Here is a 23,344-nt window from a genome sequence, read left to right as displayed (position 1 = left end):
ATAGCTATTTACGCGCACTTCTGGCTTACGCGGAAAGTACCGAGTGCATTACCTTCTACGCTACATGCTATTGCGCATGACGTCGTCAGAGCTATCCCGGAGAACGCACCTAAAAGGGCAAATACGAGCGGGCCAATTAGAGGAATTAGCCTCGAATTGTCGAACGAAAGAGGCGTATAATTCAGGCGCGTTGGTGCATCATTCAGTGACGTACTCCGAGACGGCTGAGAGTAGACGAAGTAGTCACCGGTTGAAAGGAACACGAGAAGGAAAGGGTGTGAGTGGGAAGGGAAGGGAAAGGAAGGATACAGGATGTTGCTGCCAGTATATCGTGCCACGGCGCAGTATGTTGCGCGTCTAGGGTAACGCGTCGTGAATGTGACACACGGGGCTTTCAAGCCACCTAAGGCAACGAGCTCGCTTGCATACTAATAAGCTTGCGGATGGCTGAATACCCAGCTTTAGTTTGGGCATAATGGCAAGTCCATCTCGGAGGTGTGTGTCACCCCCTGCCTCCACCCCCTTCCACCTCGTCCTTTACGCCTAGATTCTGCTGATCCTTCCTTTCCACGAACCACCCTCCAGCCGCAAAACGTTTCAACGCCGCGCGTGCTCTCTCGCGCAATCCGCCTAAAATCACCGTCTTCGCGTATTTTAAAGCCGCTCGCTGGCGAACATTGATTAAAATACATTTTCGTGCATTGTCAATCAAATCAATCTCGTCATACCGTCGTTTTCGCAAGAAAATATCGACTTATTTCGCTTGATGCAACACTTAAGCAACAGGTGCGCCCCGTGCGATTCAGAGAAAATCGTATCCTATTGATCATCGAGATCACATCATGCGCATCTCTCAATAATTTTATTTCGATACTTTCTTTTCATTCAGCTAATAAAAATAGGATTTTTTAAATTCTAACGGCGATAAAAGGAAGACTCTGCTGTGTGTATATATACATTATGTTTTAAAAGAATCGATCTTAATTCAATAACGTATTCTTAGATTAACCCAAATGAAAATTTTCCTTTTACTTGTAATATCCATTTTCAATCTAACATCTATTTTGACTTTTAAGCAATTAGGTTGCCCTCTTTTGAAACTATTTAATCTAAATTTTTACTAAAGATTTTCTTTCAAATCTCTAAATAAGAAATTATTTATTTGTTTAAAGTATAAAATATAAAAGCTTAATTATATAAATTAAACCTATTAAATTTCTTAACAATTCATAAATATGAGAAAATTGAAAATAAAACCAAAATTTTAACTTGGAAATTGACTTGAACAGGTTTTGTGAAATAAAAATCGTGAATTAAAATATGTGCATATATAAATTCTAAAGTGTCAATATCAATCTGTATTATTCATTTATATATTCAAATGAGTTTTACAGCATTTTCAAAGGCTTATATTACCAAATTAATTTAATTTTAATGAAACATTTATATTAAGTAGATAAATAATATATATGATTATATACATACAATTGATATGTGTATATGTATCTATATGTATAGCAAGAACATTGCCAGAAAATTAATTAATCAAATATTTGCTTTGGCGCTCGAGATTGTGTTAAAGTTTTTACGTTAGCCGTAAAATTATACGTGCGTGAAACATGAATGACCGAAACGGGGGCATCGATTTTGCTCTCCGAATGGGAGAACATGCGAGATGGAACGCGTGGATAACGATCCTCCGATACGCGAGAAAGTAACATGGGATCTACACAAAGCGTAGCGCATCCGAAAAAGCTTATCGTAAATGTGTTACGTGTGTACGAAAGAGTTTCGGTTACGCAATCGCGTCTGGACATGCAACATACATGTCGAATTTTATGAGGGTGGACCGATGGTTCTCTTATTGCAGAGCGAATCGTTTTGGCTTCTCTCGATACCAGAAAAGCCGAAACTATCCGGGATCGTGATTGGTTCTGTCAGTGCAATTCGCAGTTATTTCTCGCAAACGGATTTCTTCTCGTATTTTCCAAACTGGAGCGATGCATATGAAAGGCACTATCAACACAGAATTACTCGGCATAACGAACGGAGAAATGAAGAGACTAAGAAAGTAAATAGAATTTTTTAAAAAGAATTGTTCTGTGTGTGTGTGTGTGTGTGTGTGTGTGTGTGTGTGTGTGTGTGTGTGTGTGCAAAAATAGAGAGAGGTCTCTTTAGAAGAACAAAAAAAAAAAATTAATATGTTAATACCGACGCATTCCAAAATGATGTTACATAATTAATATTAATTTTAATTATAATAGAGTCCGTTGTTTTTATTCTATTTATATATTTCATTATCATCTATAAAAAAAGTGTAATTTATTAATTATCGCATAATTAAATTATCGCAAAGTGTTCATCAAATGCATAAATAATAAAATTCAAGCAAATTGTACATTATTGGACATTAAAAAAAAAAAAGGGAAAAGTAGTAGAGAAAATGCGCGCCTCAAAAAATTTGATATGACTTTTTCTTCAACTTACAAAGTTAAATTGTAAGCTAATATTGTGCTCTTTCTCTCTCTCTCTCTCTGTTTTTCTTTCCTTCTCTCAATCTTCAATATTAAATATCTTGACATAGCTCTAAATTAGTGTTATTCTTTTTATATTTTTAAAAAAAGGTTAAATTAAAATTCATTTATAAAATTAATTAAAATAATATTTTAATAACTTAGTTTCTCAAAATAATTTATTGAAACTTCTTTTATTGCAACGCTCAAACATATTTACACATCTATGTTTTTTAATTTTGCTAAAGAAAATGTAGGGAAAGATGTTTTTATATTAACAAAGAATATATATTTTATTATACTGATCGTCATTTTTACTTTATAAGAATAAAATGAGATATAGGATATTAGCGTAGAGACGTTCCCACATGTCGTATTTTACGAGAATAAAAATCCTTTTGTTATAGTGAAAAATGCTTCGTCTCTTCTATATCCATGATATCAGGGATAAATGTCATTATTCAAAGAAAGCTTTCTAAGAGTAGAGCCAGATCCATGATCGGTCCGGTCAGGGTCAACAGTAGCAATTATTTTTCACCGGAAGATATCTCGCCTGTTTTCTTTGCCTTTTCTCTCGCCAATCGCTATGCAGTCCTTCCGTACTTTAACCGTAAGAATCACTGCCTGCAATAAATTCCACTAAATCCCATGACCTCTATTTATCGATACGTATGAGGTCCCGCTTAACAATGTTTCTCGCTGAGCTACGTCGATGTCCTACTTGGACCTTCTGGATATCGAAGAACTTCTCTTCTTATAAATTCAACCAAAGATCCTTGATAGTCGAACGCTTGAGTGGATTTCACGGAATGGAACCATAAGTTCTTTGAATGTCCAAATACGAGGGATCGACGCGACTGAGACTATCTAAATCCGATTGCCATAAAACGACACTAACCAAACTGGTACAAATCTTAAAGAATCATCATCCCGCGTAAGGTAGCATGATTTTGTTAAAGTATATAATAAATTATGAAATTTTTAATAGAAAAATTGTATATAAAAAAGAGATTTTTTTCTATGATTGTTGTTTCTACAAAATATATTTAAAAAAAAAAAATTATAAGCCAGACATTCACATTTGGCAATAAATGTTAAAGGTAAGAAACAACGGTCTTAAGAATTCTCAAGTTAAAAGCGTTAATGATAATCACAAGACCATTTTTTTCTCGCAACACTAATTGCGTCGTAATAGCCAGCACGAAGACGATATTTACGTGCTCATTAATTAAAGTACATCTAATCGTTTTCAAGCGAGGGCCAATCGCGAGCGGGTCGCGTGCACGGACCGACGAAGCATTAGCATCGTTAATCGCGACCACGTGGTCAGGTATACACTCACATAATTAAACGTAATGCTTCCAGTACGTACGCACGTACGGTTTCGGGTTCAAACACACATTAACACTGAATTCTTTATATGCGAACAGCGTCGTTGGGGGAATCGAACGACCCAGATCGACCGATTCGTTTCCGTAATGAGTTTGCGGTGCGTCCGTTATCGGGACACGTGTCGCCAACACGCTACGCGAGCCGCCGTATATCGTCGACGTTTTACCCGATGAAATTCGGTATTCGACAATCGGAGAATGAAGTCTGGCTGTAGAATGCCCTCCATTGCCACCGATCAAAAAGGCTTTTCACTTAACGAAGGGACTTGTAGAATCAGCAGTCTGCCAAAATTGAATTTGAAGCTATGTATGTCCATCTATCACGATCATCTGCGAGGATTATATAATAAAACGTTTAATATACATCGTATATTGTATTTAATATACATATCATATGATTTTTGTACATTACATATTACCGTGATATAGTATCGTACATCATAATTAAATATTATTATGCATATATATATATATATATATATATATATATATATATATATATATATATATATTAGAGCAAAAGTTGTTGTTTTACTGTCTTATATTGGTCGTCTCAATGCGCTCTAAATGTATGTTTAGTTGGCATATTTTATATATTTTCTGACGAAGTCATAAGATGAGCAAAAGGACTTTGGAATTGTACAAAAAATAGCGTAAAAGTGGACAATTATATTTATTGCGGAAAATTTTAAAGACAGGGCTGCATAAGAGAGGCAGTTTTCGAGATATACTTTATGACAATTACGAGCTTACGTTACATGCAACGAACTAAGACAGGACATCGGACGTCGCAAATATTCGCGTTCAACAAGCTTACAACGCAAAATGCGCTTATATCCCTCGCACTATGAGGCGTATTATCGCTGTCGACGTTTATTAAGGAAGAAACGCGACAACGATGTTGCGTGCCATAATTCCAGGCAGGGCTAAGGATGGGTAAACGAAGGATGGTTAAAATAAGGCAAGGAAGTAAACGCAGAAAATAGGAAGACAACGACTGCCGGCAATAAAAAAAATTTGTAATTTTTTTCGATTACATTGTTTAAATACAATCAACTGGAAAAATAATTAATTAGTGAATATTCAATAACAAAATAAGCAGGGCGAAGTCATGAATTATTTAATCGTAATTGCTTTTGATGTCTTTAAGAACGCTCTTTGTTGTCCTGCGATATTGTAAGTTTCAACATGGATTATCAACTCTTAATTCCCCGACAGTCGATATAAAAGAAAGATTACAAAATATTTAAACATTATTCTTACTGCTAATGCTATTCATCATTAACAAACAAAAATAGATATTTCCCAAAATATAGTATTAATGAAATGGATATTACAGACGTTGTTTTTAAATCAATGATCAATGATTTTTGAATCTCCAAATAATACAAATATACTTGTGCACTACGTCTCTTTTAATTTCGCCATCTATGTGATTCTCGCTGTTCAATATCAGATCTTTCCGTTTCGCATGGCATACATAATTTCACGGCGTATTTCTCGAAAATTACCTGGCGCCGAGGCGCGAGAAACGCAACGCAACAGTCTCGAAATTTTGTGTCTCGACGGTATCTACAAGTCACCATCTCTCCGGTCCCCTTATCAAACCTGTCTTTTATCTTATTAGTGTGGTGCGCAAGCTGTGTGTGTGTATACGTGCACCGTATCTCCTTATAAATTTATAAACGGGTCACGAACGTCAACCGCCGTAATAAGGGGCATGCCGGGTACACTGTAATTGACACGTTGAATATATCCGCACGCGGGTTTAAAAGCGCCCGCGTGTGCAGGGAAGCATAGTCGGAGACGTTGATTCCCTTGTTAAGGCGCACCGCGGGACGTCGTAGAAACGAAATGAGAAAGGTGGAGCGCGACCTGAGAAGAGGCCATTCCGACCCCACCGATAAAAACTCGAGAGTCGAAAGAATGGAAGAGAAGGAAAAGTGGAAATTACGGAAGCGGAAGCGATTGGAGGTAGAGAGGAAGGAGATACGGTCGAGTAAGAGAAGGAAGGAACACTCACGGATCAACACGTGTAAAAGGAAGAATCGAACGCACGTTGTGCTGCTGTAGCAAAAAGTAAGACGTGAAAGGAAAAATAAATGACGGGAACGGAAAAATCAACGGAAGAGCTCATTGATTATCGTAAGGAGATCCGAAACCGGAGACAGTAACGGCTACCTAGGACAAAAAAGATTGGTCGGAAAGTGAAAGAATAGATAAAAGTCAATGAGATAAAAAGTAGAGCAAGGTTCAGTGACAGATGTAATATGTAATGCAAAATAATTATAAAACAAATTCAATATAGTATGAAGGAATATTATAAAAGCGTAATTGTAAAAGCGTAAAACGTCTCTGTTATAAATACAACTTCTTTAAAATTCTTTCATATGCTATTATAATAACGCTTTATCATCTACTAAAATATCCGAATAAAGAATTAAATAAAAATTTTTAGTTTTTTATCGATACAGTAATTTTTTAATATTTTCAGAGAGAGAGAGAGAGAGAGAGAGAAATTTACGAATTTAAATTTATGATATAAAAATATTCACGAAAATAAATTTCTAAATATCGTAAAGTCACTGTTGCAATACATATGCTTGCCAAAAGTTAGAATAAAAATGGAGAGATAGAAAATGAAGATCGCGGTGGAAAGATCAGCGGAAGAGGATCGCGTTCAGCTTAACGCGTTACTTTGTATTTTATCGTCGACGGTGCCATAAGTATAACGTCGGCGGGGAAAATAGGTGCAAAGTGCTTTTAACGTAATCACTTGCTCGTCGACCGCAGCTACTAGCCGGCAACTTTCGAAAGTGAGAGCTTATAACGCGTGTCTGATGCGTAGCCGGACTTTTACTACTTGCACGAGCGCCCCGCGTCTGACCATTTCGGCGGTTTCCACTTTCTTCCTTCGCAACTTTGCGCGCGCGTATCTCTCCCGTCTTCCTCTCGCCTTTTTGTTTTATTTTTCGTCTCTCCACCGAGTATCGAACACGTTCGCTGGTGGCGACTGACCAGCTCAGAGGAAACCGTACTTAAACCCATTAGTGGTATTGCCTCGTTTTAAAGCCGGCGGCGCGCAAGAAGACTCGACTCACACATCGTCGCATCAGAATGGCTGAACCACTAATTACATAAATGAAATTAAAAATGTTAATTGAATTTTACATTTCTCTGTTAACTATTTTTGCCTGCAACATGGCATTTCAGTTTTCTTCTATTCTATATTTATCGTTTTTCTTACGAGAAATAAAACTCAAAGTATTTATTAATATCAGAGAGATATTTAATATATCTCAGAAATAAAATAATTGTTTGTTTACAATAGAAAATAATATTTACAGAATAATTGGATAATATTTGTGATCTCTCTTTACATTTCGTATATGTTTCAAAGAAGAGAAATTTATTCAGATATTTATTGCCAATTTTATTAAAATTTGCTTCTAGATAATAACAAAGTTTGAATTAAATCGATATGCAGAATTATAAATTTAACTTTGATCCTGAACACTGTTAATATTGATAGCAATCAAAACGCATATTAGAGAATCGATTAGCGCTGTTCATATATACTCAGCTCTATACAGTCGAGTGATCAGTATAACCGTAACGCACATCCCATTCATTGAAATATATCCACTCATGTAATTGATTTGATTGACGTTTACTTTTATTAACGATTTCTATTTATCTGTCAATATTTTTTTAGTACTTTTATAAGTAATCACGCTTATGATATTGCGCGAGTAAACCACAGAAGAGATATATATCTCACATACCGAACAAATATAAGTGTATTTGCCAATTTAGAACATAGAAGATCAGGACATGTTGGCCACTGCAATCCAATTTTCTCATCCAGTATGGAATTCATGGTACGTTGCTCGCGAAGTAAAAGAAAATAAAACTATAATCTTCGTCTTGTAAAAGCAAACATATCACAATCAGCTGGCACAGATGCGACAAACAAAATAAAGACTAGACATTTTAATAGATTTTATATTATATTTACTTTAATTCTCGATTAAATAAGTAATGTGCGAGCATTAAACTCTGTATATCGTATAATTTGCAGAATAAATTAAAGGAAAAAATCACAATGGACGTATTATAAAACAATTCGATATATTGATACGCATATACACAAAATATTTATACATTTTTCGTTCGATATATTTTAGATAACAAAATTCTCTTTTAATATTTTTAAAATAAATTCCTTTCTTTTTCTCTTTCTCTCGTTTTAAACCGTGATTTCCGACGCGTTGAACATTATCGCGGCACGTAAACTCATTTTCCCCGAACGGAGGAAATCTCTTTCGTGCGAGCGAAAGGGCAACGGGGTCGGTCACGTGAGAGAGAGGATCCTCAAGAGGCTCGACCCAACGCATTGCAATCCCGGAGCGATGCCACGTGCCACTGGGGATGTGGGAGAACAACGATGAATTTTTGACTTTCCCATAGAAATCTTAGATCCGCATCACGCCAGCCCAACAGGAATTCGTTCACCCGTCCTCTCCCTTCGATCGTTTATATTGCCTTGCCGATTTGCAGCGGCGAATGCCGGGGAAAGGATACGAAACGAGCGGCGAAAGAGACGCGCGTTAGAGCGGGAGATTCCGGGGAGAAGATGGTGATGGCTGGTGGTTGCCGGCGACAAGAACAGGGGGAGGAAGAAGGAAGGGAAAGGACGGAACGGAGAGCACGGGGAAGCGGAGGTTGGCGGCAAATTGAATCTCGCGCAAGACGTGACCGCCCCCGGGAACACCGGCGCGTCTGTACAGTGAAAATCACGACACGACTCTGCGGCCCACAATACGTATTACCCACGCTTCGTGGAAGTCGTGGCATTAGGCAACGACGTATTTCTCGTCGTCGCCGTGCAGACGATGAGATTCCCGACGTCGAGAGCTCCGACTTCTCTCTTACTCCGGATTTTCATTTTCCCGTACGACGCGATGCTCGCGCGTCGAAAGTGAGGCTGATCCCGTGATGCACAACGAAAACAATCCCCATAGCGTCGTTCACGGGGAGACGTTCAAGAGACTGCGACTGCTTTAAAGCGATGCCAATTAATTGCATCGCTCTCTGGAAATACTCATTTTACACGGATGCTATTGAATTACAGAAGTTGATTAAAAATGCTGCTATGTACTTTAATCAGAGAGAGGCCAGACGTAAAGAGAACAATCTGTTGATAGCTTCAGTATTGCGACAAATGCTTTGAAGAATAATAAAAGATTTTGAATTGAAGAGAATTATTTAAAAACATCTTTGACTTTTTGCCATTTATATAATTGCTAAATAAATTGAGTTTTAAAAATTTAGCTAAATAAAGTTTGTTAAACAGAGTTTAATTCTCTCGTTTACAAATTAATTTTTTAGATTATAAATTAATTTTTTAAAGCTAATATCACGCGTAGATGGAGATATATTAAATGAGAAGATCAAAGAAGATATTTTACGCAAATAGAGAAAGTAGTAACATTGAACGATAGCACTTTCCCTTTTTCTAGGGAAAGTCTACAACATCTGCTTTATGGGAATTGATGCCTTTGAGCTTTGTGAAAGCGATTAAAAAAAAGGGAGGCTCCGCGATATAGCTATAAAGTATATAAAAATCGTTATTTTCCCATGAACCTTACACTATATTAGATGAAGAAGGTGACGTGAGAACAATGACATGCAGCTCGACATATTATAGACGTCGACGATGTCATTGTCATGATATCCACTGTGACGTCTGCAACGTTGCGTGACGTGAACGAGATTAGCGGGACATGTCGCCAAGTACTCAAATTTTCCTCCTTGTCGCACCTCGAGGCTTCAGCCTTTAAAGTTGATAAGAGATTTCGAACGTTACGACAATAAAATCGTCACGAGTCTATCAAGAATAGGATTGATTATTGTTTTAGTAAGCAAATAATAAATATTCTCACTTTATAAAATGAAAAAACATTACAATCATTGAAAATTTTCCTTGTCAATTTTAATAATATTATAAAACAATATAATTACTCAATTAAAATAATATTATAAGTAAAGATATATATTATTTTGTAAATACATATACATATTATTATTTTACAATACAAAGATTGTAATAACTATATTTGAATATATTAATAAATAGTAAATCGACGATATTAATGTGAAATGCCAAATTGAAATTTTATTACGTTTTATGAAATCCAGATTAATTCTTTGTATGCACTATTATCGTAAAATGATAATGCCAATATGCATTGATAATAATGGAATTGTTTTATTTTACTTTATAGTTTTGTCAAAATTATATTATAAAATTAATTTAACTTTATTTAAGTTTCTCTTATCAAAACATATATATAAAATACTCTAAACAAATTTGATAAAATATTTAGATAACTTAAAAAAGAATTATATTTATAAATTTGATAAATATGTCAAATGTTAATCAATTATGTCAAGTAAAATTACGTTTAAAACAGATTGAATCAGATTCATTATTTACATCGTTTGATATGAATGAATCATGAATTAATCAAATTATATTATTGGAACAAATATAAAAAGAAATTTTTCATCTAAATATAATTTATATAATCTCTGCTATTCCACTGCTCGTCGCTTTTTAAATTCTTTTCTAAAAATCTAAATATCAGTCAACGTTAATTAAATATCAGTCAAAGTTAATTGCTATACAGATTTTATTTTGCATAGATAGCTGATATTCAATAATTAATTTTAGATGCGCTCACAAAGTTTAAAAGAAAAATCAAAAGAATAGTTGCCTATTTATATCTATGTACTACATACAAGACACTACGCTACGTGAAAGAATTATATTTTGATACGTACTTTCTCGTATATGAACGTCGAATAAATTACATGCCTTCCGGTGACGTCCATCCGAATGAGACAGGGCGTACCTGCAACGTGGACGATTTTTCCCCGGATTTTATTAAGCGCGTACCTACGCAATCGGAGCAACTCGTGCGGGTGCGCTGTGGGATTTGCACGTAAAACGTCGGATGCCCCGCGGGTTCGACTATGCCCGGATGAATGGAAAATTAAAAACGCCAATCAGGTGGCGGAATCCAGCCTAGAGCAATGCCGTCGGTAGTGTCACTCGAAAGGTACGAAAATAAATTTTTCCTTCTCCAGCCTATACTTATGCATCGCGTAAATAATAAAACTTGTGTAATCGTTGCTTATCACTGCAAATATGCATATACAATCACAAGTTTCAAATTTAGTTTTAAAATTGGCGATATTTAAAGAAAATAATAGATAATGAAATTTATAAAATTTACACTTATATTTTGTAATTAAAATAATTACAAAATAAAATAGATTGAAATTATTGTATTTTATTCAAAAGTATAAGTTCTATCACTCTTCTCTCGTACAATAAATAATAATTATTAATTATTTATTATAAAACTTTTTACTCATAGCCAAAATTTAATGATGCATATAAAACATGTATAATATATTAATCGATTTAGTAATGTATGTAACATACAAAAAGAGAGAGAAAGAGAGTGAAGTGTTTGTGAAATTATTGGGATTAAATAATATCCTTATTGTAGAGTTTTCCTTCAATTTTTTCCATTCATTTTAATGGCATATATACATGCATAAAATAAAAATATCGTATGCTTTATTTTTTACATGGCAAATATGAATAATGGATGAACAAGAAGACAACATTTTATGAAAATTCACAAAACAGACAAAATGTATCCATTTTCTATACGCACATTTAACTGTATGTGTCCATATCCAAATTACGTTGACAAAAATGTTTTTTTCATAAAGATAAATAAATTTTGGATCGCGCGTTCATCTCTTACGCCAAGCAAGGCCGATGTTAGTAAAGATTACGCTATTACTGAGGCAATCTATAAATCAATTCGCTCATGCAAATTTCATCGAATTGGATCGATAAGCTAATTGCGCGGACTTTATGCATTGACATGAACGTCTTTCGACGCATCTGATGTGTATCAATGTAACTTGCTGGAATATCTAAAGCGAGTGTTTCACATTAAAGGGACCCCCGCTGTTTGTTATCGTGTGCTCCCCTCTGTCCCGCCCACTTATCAAGACTTGCCTAAATGCTGGAACCACCCTAGCAATTAAAACGTGCACGCAATACGTCACGCGATCTCCGACACCTCTGTCTAAACTAATTACAAAGCGAGCCTACGGAGTTCCACAAGTTGTATACATCCAATGTGGACAATGTGTTGCATTGGCAATCGCATTCTGAATCATTGTACAAGGCACGATTTATGTGAATGACACGTCAATGCGCACAATTTCTCATTATTTTTATGCACATATTAGTTTATTATTTTTTATTACATATTACTTATACAAATAAGTAATCATCTTTAACTTTAATTACTATTACTATTATTATCGTTCTTATAATAATTATCTTTTTTCTTTGACAATAAATTTAGCATACATGCACATAAATCTTTAATCCAGTATGTACATATATACACAATTTGAATAATATATATTAGTTACACGTGAAAATATAATATGACATATCCAAAAAATGGGAACATTCAATCTCACAGACAGTTTAATAATTAATAACGATCTATCGTAATATATCAAAGTGCTCCGAATGGATTGACATGGCATGTCAACGTCAATGCATAACATATGTGCATTGATCGTATAAGATCGATATAGTCTCCGTTGCTCTAGTTTCGTCGAGATTAAATCGTACCAATCGCGTTTCTAGGAATATTAATATTGGCGACCTCTTTCCATCAGTTTTTTTATCAATCCAAAAATTACTTTGCCATAAATTGCACAATTAAGTTTCCATTTCTTATACATTTTTATACATTTTGATGATATAAAATCTAAAAAATCCACGATTCTAGAATAGAAACGATCAAATAGAAACGAAGACAATGCAAAATCTTTCAAGTACAATTAAAATAATTATTGTATTTTGAATAGAAACGCAATTTGCGATGTGACGCATTCACGAAAATAAAACATAATGCAGAAAAAAATTGCTGTCAATTATATCCTTGAAAAAAAAAAAAGAACAAGAAATGTGTTGTGTGTTTATCGCATATAATACTGTATAGAAATTGTGTAAAAATTGTATTTTATTTATGCTGTTTTCCGCATAGATAGAAAACCGCAAAATATCGCATACAAAATAGAAGGCAAAACACTTATTTGTACCTGATTTATTTTTACTTCTACATTTGCGGGCAGAGTAAAGAGATCACGCGAGGCACCACCCACGGCACTTTTATACATGGAACACACGGTGAATAATGCAAAACGCTCCATTTGATTTTGATTCGGGCATTTACACGAGGAATCGCGGGGAAAGGGGAATACGGCAGCGCTTAGCCGCTTGAATCTCGCTAATCTTGTTAGAGCAGCGCGCACACCGGTGTACCGAGATGCCATTTCTGAAGATTGCAATTCAATACGGCGCTCTCGTCGTGCTGGCATCCGTGCAGTTATCGTTACCGTGACTCATGATATTGTCGAGCCTGCGCGTTATCCGACACATCCTAGGTTGCCCGTGATCATTTGAAACTCTAGCATCGTATAAAGAAACGGGATCGTTAATCCACTTCTTTATCGTATACTCGGCGAATATGCCGGCCTTATCGGCCAATTCGGTCACGCGAATTAAAACATTCAAGAGCAATGTGATATATGAAGTTATCGTCCAACTTTAATCGCTATCGAATAAAGCGATATTTTATATTACATGCGAATCCGCAAATCTAATATTTAATAAATTGAACAGTTGTAGCAAAAAGAGTCTGCAAAAAACAACCCCTCTTGAAATATTTCCTAAGAAAAAAAGAGTGTTAAATTCTAAATGAATCTATTATTAAACTGTAATGCAGTCAGATTGAGATATTCTATTTAATACACGACTTGCATTGCTTACATTATCATACAATCCAGTCTATTATATCAATTAGAATTCTATTAAAACCAGAAAAAAATATTTTACAATTAAACAATTTCTTTTTTTATATTTTTTTTAATGATTTTGGTGATATGCAATTCAATATGAATGTTTTTGTCAAATCCAAAAATGTTGATATTATTTTAAAAGATTATGCATAGACAGATATCGGCAGATCGATGATATCACAATTTAATCGAATGAGGCCAAAGGCGAACATTGCCTCGTCCATTACTCCTTAAAGCGCTCCAAGATCATCCTTAGATATGGACAAGTTGATCACGCTGCCAATGAGATCGTATTCGCGCTCGAGCGGCATTAATTATGCACGCAAGTTGAGCACACGACTGCATAGAGCGAATCACGCGGTGTTACCGACACCCAAGCGCACTAATCGCTGGAATAATCTCGTATTTATATCCGGATTAAACATACACAATCGTAGGATCTTGCTCAATCAATCGAGTTTAATCCACATTTACCAATTCAACTATAGGTAATAACTTCTAATCGATAAAAATGTCAAATCGTGCATTTAATTATGTATAAAATAATGTTATGTTAGTTTTAAACACATTTATAATATGACATATTTACAAGGAATAAATTCCTTGTAATCTTTAATATATAATAAAAAAATTCTTTTAGATAAATTATTTTAAATACTTATTACGTATATACTCACAATTATTAAATTTGATTATATTATAATTATTTTATATATTTGAATTATTAACTATTTTTGAAATTGATGCATCAATATATTTTATTATATTAAATAAAATTGTATACATAATATAACGTTAATGTAATCAATTCTATGAACATGTAACTTTAAAATTTGTTTATTCACCATTAAAAATTAAATATGCAAAACATTAATTACACAGCGGCAAAACTATGCTAATGTTGATCTTGTGTTATCACAATATATATCTAACAAATTTTTATCGCCAGAAGGATGATCAGAATTTTTTACCAGATAAGTTGCAGTAGATTGTGTTATTACCAATTTACGAGGAACAAAGACCGAACTAACTGACCTTTCCGATTAAAATGTATCTACCCCGATCCTGTATTTACGATAGCGAATGAAATGGTATTTAAGCTAAGACCAGTTATGTGTTTAAAACTGCACGAATCGGGACCGGTCGCGCCAGGCAAGGATGCAACGTAGTTGCACGCATCGCGTTCTCCGTAAGCTCTCCAGCCGTATGAGAAGGCGGAGCAGACGGCACGAACCATTCATAAGTTACGAGTTTCAGCCGATTAAATCGTCTTCCACAATTAGGAAAAAAGAGCACGGGAGTTTGCGGGTTGCGATACGAAATTCCACGATGTAATGCCACGGCGCAGAACTTCCTATGTGTCTTGGCGGTTCACCGGGTATAGTGAACCGACCGGAATCGATTCGTATCCACTGAATTAATTACGCGCCCATTTTCTACCTCGTATTGAAACCCCCGCGTTCGTCCCGCACTGCCATACCATTTCCACCTTCCATCGATCCACGGAATCGAGTGCGCGGAAATAAGAAGAACTGACGTTCTTCCCGGTCTGAAAGATTACGTGGAAACCAAATGGATGGTACGTCGTTCCGTTAGACAATTGGACGATCAGTGTCAGATTTGACAAGTCTCCACAAAATATTAATCGTATTCAATTTATAATGGTACTTTAATAATTTAAGAATTTCAAAAGACGGCGTACTGACATTAGCCGTAGAATATTCTTTAATTCGTTATAATCTTAAAAGAAGGATATGATTAATAAAAGAGAGCTTAAAAAGATAATACTAAATATGGAGTAAAAATTAACAAATACAAAATGTCACATGTTATTAATAGAGCTTAATATTCACCTTAATCTTTTCTATAAATATAATGATGAAATATGTTTGAAAATTTTGGACATTACATACTTTACATATTTCAATTATGTATAATTTTTATAATTACTTTATATTTTATTTTTTATTTATTATAAAAATAGAAATATATATCATGAGCATATTTATTCGGAAATGAGAAATAATATTATATTGAAATAACCATAAGAGATATATTTAATTAAAATATAGCCGACTCAATACTCAGTTGTCATGATTTCTTGCAGGCAACTCCGATAAATAAATAATATTATGACCAACTTATGTCGAAGGTAAACGAGCAAAGAAAGGAACATTATAAAAAAATGAGGAAAAATAATGTTTTACTCATAGAATATCTATGTAAATAATCCATGATGTGTTGGCAACATCATATTTCCACAACAGGTTTCACATAACGTTATTAATAATTTCTACGCACTACGTTTCGTGATTTTGGGGACGTAAGCCGCTAACATCACGCATTGTGTATCCGCGCTGTTGTCAAAACGGATATAGCAACAGCAGTCGAAAATAATTGAGACACTTGCGCGAAGCGAAGATCTGGAGCGTGGCCAAGAGAAACGAGCGAGCGTCTCCGCGAATGACTCTCATAACGCTCATCGCGCATCGACTTACCGCGTTCCAGGGGGAAGCCTTCGAAGACAACACGATCTCTCGAAGCATCATTCGAACCAAAGTTATTTACGGATCTGCATGTACGGTGAACGTCGCATCGTCGAAATGCGGCAATACCGTCGCTGCCGAGCGCGCATTCGCGAATTACTCCGGAAGGGGGTCGCTATTTCGGCCCCCTCGTTCCTTGATAGTAATGGACCTAGCTCACCGGATTATAATAGTAATTCCATTAAATCGCACGGGTCATTACCCGAACGCATTACATTACTGCAATAATTATACTATGCTCACTGTCGGATAAATAACGTGTACTATTCATGCGACTAAACAAGCATTGATATCGATCTCATTTGTAGGAAATGCAAACACATAATCAAAACAATATAAACAAGAAACGTTCTTTTTCTTCTATCTATGATTATTTGTATTTTTTATTAAATTTATAATTTGAAGACGAGACAAAAAGAATAGATCATATAAAATGTGAAAATTGTTCTTGCAATGAATACAATATAAATACAATATATTATTGTGAATGATATCAATATCATAGACAATTATAAGTTGTAAATTGATATATATTCACATGATATTGTATACATCTGCTTCTTCATCACTCATTATTTTTCAGAAAAAAACAAAGCACATGATAAACTCGTGCAATGAAATATCGCATTATAAATAAAAACAGCTACAAATACAGTAATATTTGAATTTGTCTATATAATAACATATAAATGGTTTATTAGAGAAAGAAATAATATCTGAATAAAATCATAATTATCCTAATTTAATTTTATAAAACTATTAAAAAATAATAAGACAATTGACACTACATATTTTGATACAACATTAAAGATAAATTTGTCAATAAACAACATTTTAAACGTATTATTAAACTGGAAAAATATTTTAGACTAGATTTTTGAAATCTCCTAAAAAATCAGTAGATAAAAATAATTAGTGTAATAGTTAGACGAGCGTATATAAGCAGCGTAGAGAGATGGAAATACGAAATGCTAGGCGAATCATATTTTCGTGGTATAAGTAACAACCGCTGTAATTAGAGCGCCGGCTTCAAATAAGATTACGCCAGTTCCGACGGAACGTTATCGGTCGCCCGTTGCTTTAAACTTTCAGCATACAAGCGCAAGCGGCCGGTTCCAAGCGCCGTAATTATGAAACGCATATGCAACTGATTTCTAGAACAACGAGATTTGCGAAATCAAGCTCGGAGAGTGCTACTACTATTTGTACCGAACAAAATGAGACAGTAAAGTAGTATCGTAGCAAAAGAGCATTAACTTATAATTTGGATGCCTAATTAACGAAGCACATACATATGCTCATTATTTTAATAAGATTTTTTTGCACACAAAAATAAAACGTATATTTTAACATGTTATTTTTTAACATATAGTATTATACAAACGTGTACGTTTCTCTGAATAGTAGTATGTAATAATTTATATATATATATATATATATATATATATATATATATATTTTAGATTATCAGAATAGTACTCTCTTGGAATGGAATTAATATATATTATCACTGATAACATTAAAAATAAATTTATAAATAAATAACATTTTTAAGCTTTATTAAACTAGAAAAATTGTAGACAAAGACTTTTAAATCTCCTGAAAAATTAGTAGATAAAAATAATTAGAGTAATAGTTAGACGAGCGTGTATAAGCAATGATTACAGTTATATAAAAATCACACAGTAAATAATAAAATTGTCATTAATCTTCAATAAAATATTTACTTATCTTCGATAAAATCTTATCACTGTTTTAATCAATAACATTTTCATTGATTCAGTTTAAGAGAGTGCAATGCATGATGTAATATGGATCATTGATTGTTATCTACTAAATGTCAAATCTAGGACAAATCAGTCCCCCGAGCATAGTTAATCGTATGTACTTTATGAAAGCCGCTACGCGCCTCTAATCTGCACAAATACACTTAGAGGTTGCCGTAAATATGGTGGAAGCTAACCATAAACTCTGACCATAGGATTACGGATTCATGGACTCATGGGTTTACGGCTTCACTTAACTCTCCCTCAGTGGTGGAGCGCGTGAGGCTTTATAGTTACTTTAGATTTATAGTGTGTATTCGTCCTAAGTCTCTCAGTAGTTAGTAGGAACGAGATGTTCAAGCGATGTCCTCTGCTGGTACTGTGAAACAATACCATTAATGTATGACTACAAAAATTAATACTAATGAGAATAGTTGTATTAATAAGGAAACTTAATAATGATGAGAATACAAAATTAAGGCAATAAATAATTTATATATCTATTTGCAGATGTAATATGTTATATTATATTATATAAATGTTTAGGAAATGTATTTTTTGTTTCTTTTTATAATATCTCTTGTTGCATTGAGCACATCCATATATTTATTGAATCTTACAAATAACAGTAAATCAACATCGATTGTTACTGACTGACACGCAATAAAATAATTCTAACAACTATGCTAAGTTCTAATAAAACAATTTCCAAATTAAATTTAATTATTCACTTATAAATAAACGTACGTATTTGTAAGACTTTGGTTAGTTTTATCAACATTGGCACAATTTTAATTAAATCAATCTTTTTAAATTCTTTTTTATTGTGTTAGTTTTCTATAAAGAGATGAAAAATTATTTAAATTTAGGTTCAGGTTACACTCTTTGTAAAATTACAGGTCTCAAATTTGTTTTCAGTTTAACTTCACAATTTATGCACACACTGGTGTCTTGCTATAAGGACTCAAGACCGCCGCGATCGTTTCTTATTAACGTTCAAGAGACACCTTTGCCATCCACTTCCATTTACATTTGCAGCTACAAAGAAAGCTACTCCGAGGCAAATAAAACGCGTCATATCTGGCTATCGTCCGGTTTACTACTCGGTTTTAGATAGGCAGTAAAGTGCGGAAAGCTTTTTTTTGCGAAACCTCTCCTCGCTGCTTTTTCACCGCGTTTAGTGACGCTGATGGAAGGTCCGTTACATATGATAAATCCGACCCGCGCGACGTATGATGCGGAATTATGTGCAAACTCGCCTGGCATCGAGATCGCCTGTCACAACTAATAACGAGAAACGACGTATATTCGGGCCATAAACGTCGATCGATCGGTTTTACTGACGCGTTCTGCCGTATCTACTATCTATTCAAACGGTATTTCCCCGATCATCATCGTCAACCGATTTCCATGACCGTCACTGAAAAAGATAGCGTATCATTACAACGTAAAATCTGACACGTATTATCGTACACACGCGCTAGATAATAAAGTCAAGGGTGCCATTGAAGTTGTAGGCATTGAAAAAATGTATTAATCACATCTCTGCGACACGTTTGTGTCGTTTACCCGACTTATGCATCTCCAATAAATGCGCGAATAAACTAGCCGAAGTTTCATTCACGTCGAATTTGTCTTTGACCAAGTTCGAGAATGGTTATCCTTTCTTCTAAACTTTCATCGCGTAACCATTTTATCGTCAATCTATTGATCGCGGAATTGCCCGCAACCTTAAAGTTTTAACCGACTCAGCGTCAACATTGAGATCAGTAGGCAAGAGATAATAACGTAAAACGACAGGCGTGCATTCAACTTATAAACGGGGTCAGGTAATTGTATAAGCCAAAGACTATAAGTCCGTCCATTCCAACAAGGCTTACGTGGCCTAAGCCTGGTTGTATCGATGCGGAGTTCAAGGGCGTATTTGCATTTCCTTGAAACTTCCATCGGCTTGGTTGCCGACACAAATCAATTTCAAACCCGTCACTTTGACTGGCCAAAGTTATCGATCGGACAGTTTTGATGGAAACGAGAAGGAGAGAAAGCGAATATGAGGTAAAGAGAAAGATACAAAGAGAGAGAGAGAGAGAGAGAGAGAGAGAGAGAGGGGGATGAGGAAAGAGGGTGAAAGAAGAGACAGCCCTGGATTACTCATATAACCGCTATGCTTTTAGGGAAGCAATAGTACCCGTCAAGGGATTTGTAGCGACGGCAGTCGACGTAGAATAGGAATGTAACACACACATCAAACAAGCAATACCAATAAGACCAAAATTTATTGATCCGTATACATCATTATGAGATGTCGGGCTGGTATCGGCAGCTTTACGACAATAATTAAATCTTAGAAATCCTAAAATGTTATGTTTTGCACCGGTAGAGAGATAATTTTGCATTATTATTGAAAAATCTCCATATGTAGGGAATCGAGATAATTAATCAAAAAGCAACATCAATCGCATAAATATAAAAATTGTGTTATTAATTTTTTAGATATTAAACCATATAACAATTTTCATTAAGAATGTCACATTATGTATCTCATAGAAAAGAAATATTAATATTTCGATAAATATTTTTGCAAGTTTCAAATTTTAAAAAGATTATATAAAATGTTCTTTATATAGTAAGAATGAAGTAGTTCTTTTTGTGATAAGAGCCGTGACGAAACGTAGTGTGAGTGAAGACTTGCGTAAACTGATTAGATAACAACTTGCATTGGGTCTATTTGCGTACAAAAGCCATTTACTGATTTGTTATTATCATGTTAAATGCACTTTGAAACGTAAAAATGTTAAGAACAATTGTGCGGGTAGTATTGGAAATGTTTCCTCGTCTATTTTATTACATTGTGCAGCGTTTCAAGAAAGCGTACATACTTTTATATTTATCTTCTACATTACAATTCGAAATCTGAAATAAATTGAAATATGTTATCGTGAAAATAACAAGAGAAATTTTTAAATTCTAAAACTTCTCCGATTTCTTCGAGATTTACTTTTACCTTTACAGAGTCGATTTATCCAGAAGTAATTATCGAAATATTAAAAAAATATAAAAAATAAAAATAGCTCAGAGTGCAAGGTTTATTTGAAAATAAAAATATTTCTCTATATTTCTCTATATTAGATGATTTATCCGTTAAACCCAAGTTTCTATGACGACTTACCAATATGACAACAGAAACATGGAACAAAAGTCGGGATAACAATGAGCTAAATTGTCGCACTCGCTCCAAGAACCTGGTTCGCTTTTCATAAAGCCGGCATCAGAGCACGACGCATTCGTTAATTGCCAGCAACAGGTGACATCGGCCGTATTCACGTTGACACTTTAGTCGGTCACACATGGAATATCGAAACACACACGCGCGTTCTTACATCTAGATGTATACAATAGACACACGTCGTTCACTTTGTTAAAAACAATGCGAATTACGTGCGAAACACTTCAAAACACTTCAAAGCGATTTCTGTGCCGACTAAATTGTTCAGAGCCATCCGTGCACTGCGTAAGAGAGACCGCGACTAGCCCGAAACTCTCGAAGAGTATGTTTGTCGGCGCGAGACATGGCTTTACGTCATCGCAGGATCAATTCATTCGGATTTCACTCAGAATTCAATTCTGAAAAATTTTTTTATCGAGATATATCCTTACCGGCTCTTTGAATTTATTGGCGGCACGCGTGACGCGATACCAATCATATTGTCGACCTTATTACGACTCATCTCAAGCTTATGACACGACTCACGGTCGGCTCATTTTATCCGCAAACAGAAGCGTAATCGTCGTTGAAAACTTTGCAAGTACGAGCTTTCATGCCGACGATGCGTGTCCATCTCTCGTAGATACACACATGTATGTTCACACACGAGCCGATTATCTCGCCGTACTGAGAATGAATCGCGCGAAATACAACAAGGGGAACAGCCGACGATGGAGCGACAAAACGTTGACGTGGACGAGAGAGTAAGACAAGGTGGACTGTATTGACTGCTTCACGACGAGACGCTATCACGCCATACATGTCTCTGTTTCTCCGCGCGCGTGATGCAAATCTATCCCTTCCCACTTTCATGCTTCTCTCCACTATGGTACCGCCATATCATCCATCTCTATTTCCCCTTCTGTTCATTTTGTCGTCTCCCCCGCTTCCTCGAGTCGCTTCATTACGAAGCAGCCACTACCAACGTAGAAAACCACGTTTCTGCCTCTAACGTTCGTTATCGCTCCGTTATTATAACGAACTGTATGGACGCAAGAAGAACGGCGAGCAAGAAGGATAGAAAAAGAGGGAGAAAGAGAGGTAAGAATCGCGAAAACGATATTTGCCCGCGATGTTATTACCGGCGCTGAACGATATGATTGTGTTCAGTGATTGGCTTGGTGAGGTGATGCTGTTGGTATATGTATTTCTGAAATATACATATTATATATACATATTTTATATACAAAATACTGCGAGAATAATAACAGTCTTTCTTGTATATTACATGTATACCTTTGTCGCTGCTATTATTAGAATTGTTGCCAAATTTACCGTACACTTGTTTATGCTCCCACTTTGCTTAACATATTCGCGTTAGCCTAATTATAATATATAACGAAAAGCTTAACAATGGATCAATGGTAGTATGAATATTTTAATCGTACATATGATATCATCGATATCATGCATATGTGATATCAGGTTGCTTTAACAATAAATGAAGTATGACAAACATGAATAGCATAAAGAAGCAATCTGATGCAGAGAGGGCTGCTTTATACATTTAACATTTATGTACGGAATAAACAACTTTCTGTATTTTCTGCTCGAATACATCACAAGAATATCGACAGTTCCATCAATTCATACAGCCAGCCGTATTGCTCGCTTCCTTTGCAAGAGTCGCGAATGTACTCGAAAGATTCAGGATATTCAAATTAATCCATCGACAGTATCCGAAGCAAGGCGGATTGTACGTCATGAGCGGGGCTTAAAGTGGCGCACTCGTGAAACGATAGCGAGCGCAAGATAGCGGGAGCAATGTTTCTTGCATCAGGAGAGCGTATTGAGGGGGGTGGGTGGAAGGGGGTGGGAAGGGAGTTTTAATTTAAGGCCGTACATCCAGCGAAGTATCTCGCCGGCTGAGCTCTTTTTATCCGGAATAAATTAA

General features: G+C 35.2%; 1 protein-coding gene across 2 annotated transcripts in view; it reads right to left on the bottom strand.

Moving 5' to 3' along the window:
* Nucleotides 1-22,171, bottom strand: part of LOC126858910 (CUGBP Elav-like family member 2) — a 507,709-nt gene extending 485,538 nt beyond the window's left edge. For both annotated transcript variants that reach the window (XM_050609620.1, XM_050609624.1), the window contains exon 1: nt 21,355-22,171. The gene's annotated coding sequence lies outside the window, so the exon portion shown is untranslated. The remainder of the gene's footprint in view (nt 1-21,354) is intronic.
* Between the last annotated feature and the right edge of the window lie 1,173 nt (nt 22,172-23,344).

This window comes from Cataglyphis hispanica, chromosome 2 (genome assembly GCF_021464435.1).
Source record: "Cataglyphis hispanica isolate Lineage 1 chromosome 2, ULB_Chis1_1.0, whole genome shotgun sequence".
NCBI classification, from domain to species: domain Eukaryota; kingdom Metazoa; phylum Arthropoda; class Insecta; order Hymenoptera; family Formicidae; genus Cataglyphis; species Cataglyphis hispanica.
Note: the sequence above shows the minus strand (reverse complement) of the source record. Positions and strands in the feature narration are given on the sequence as shown.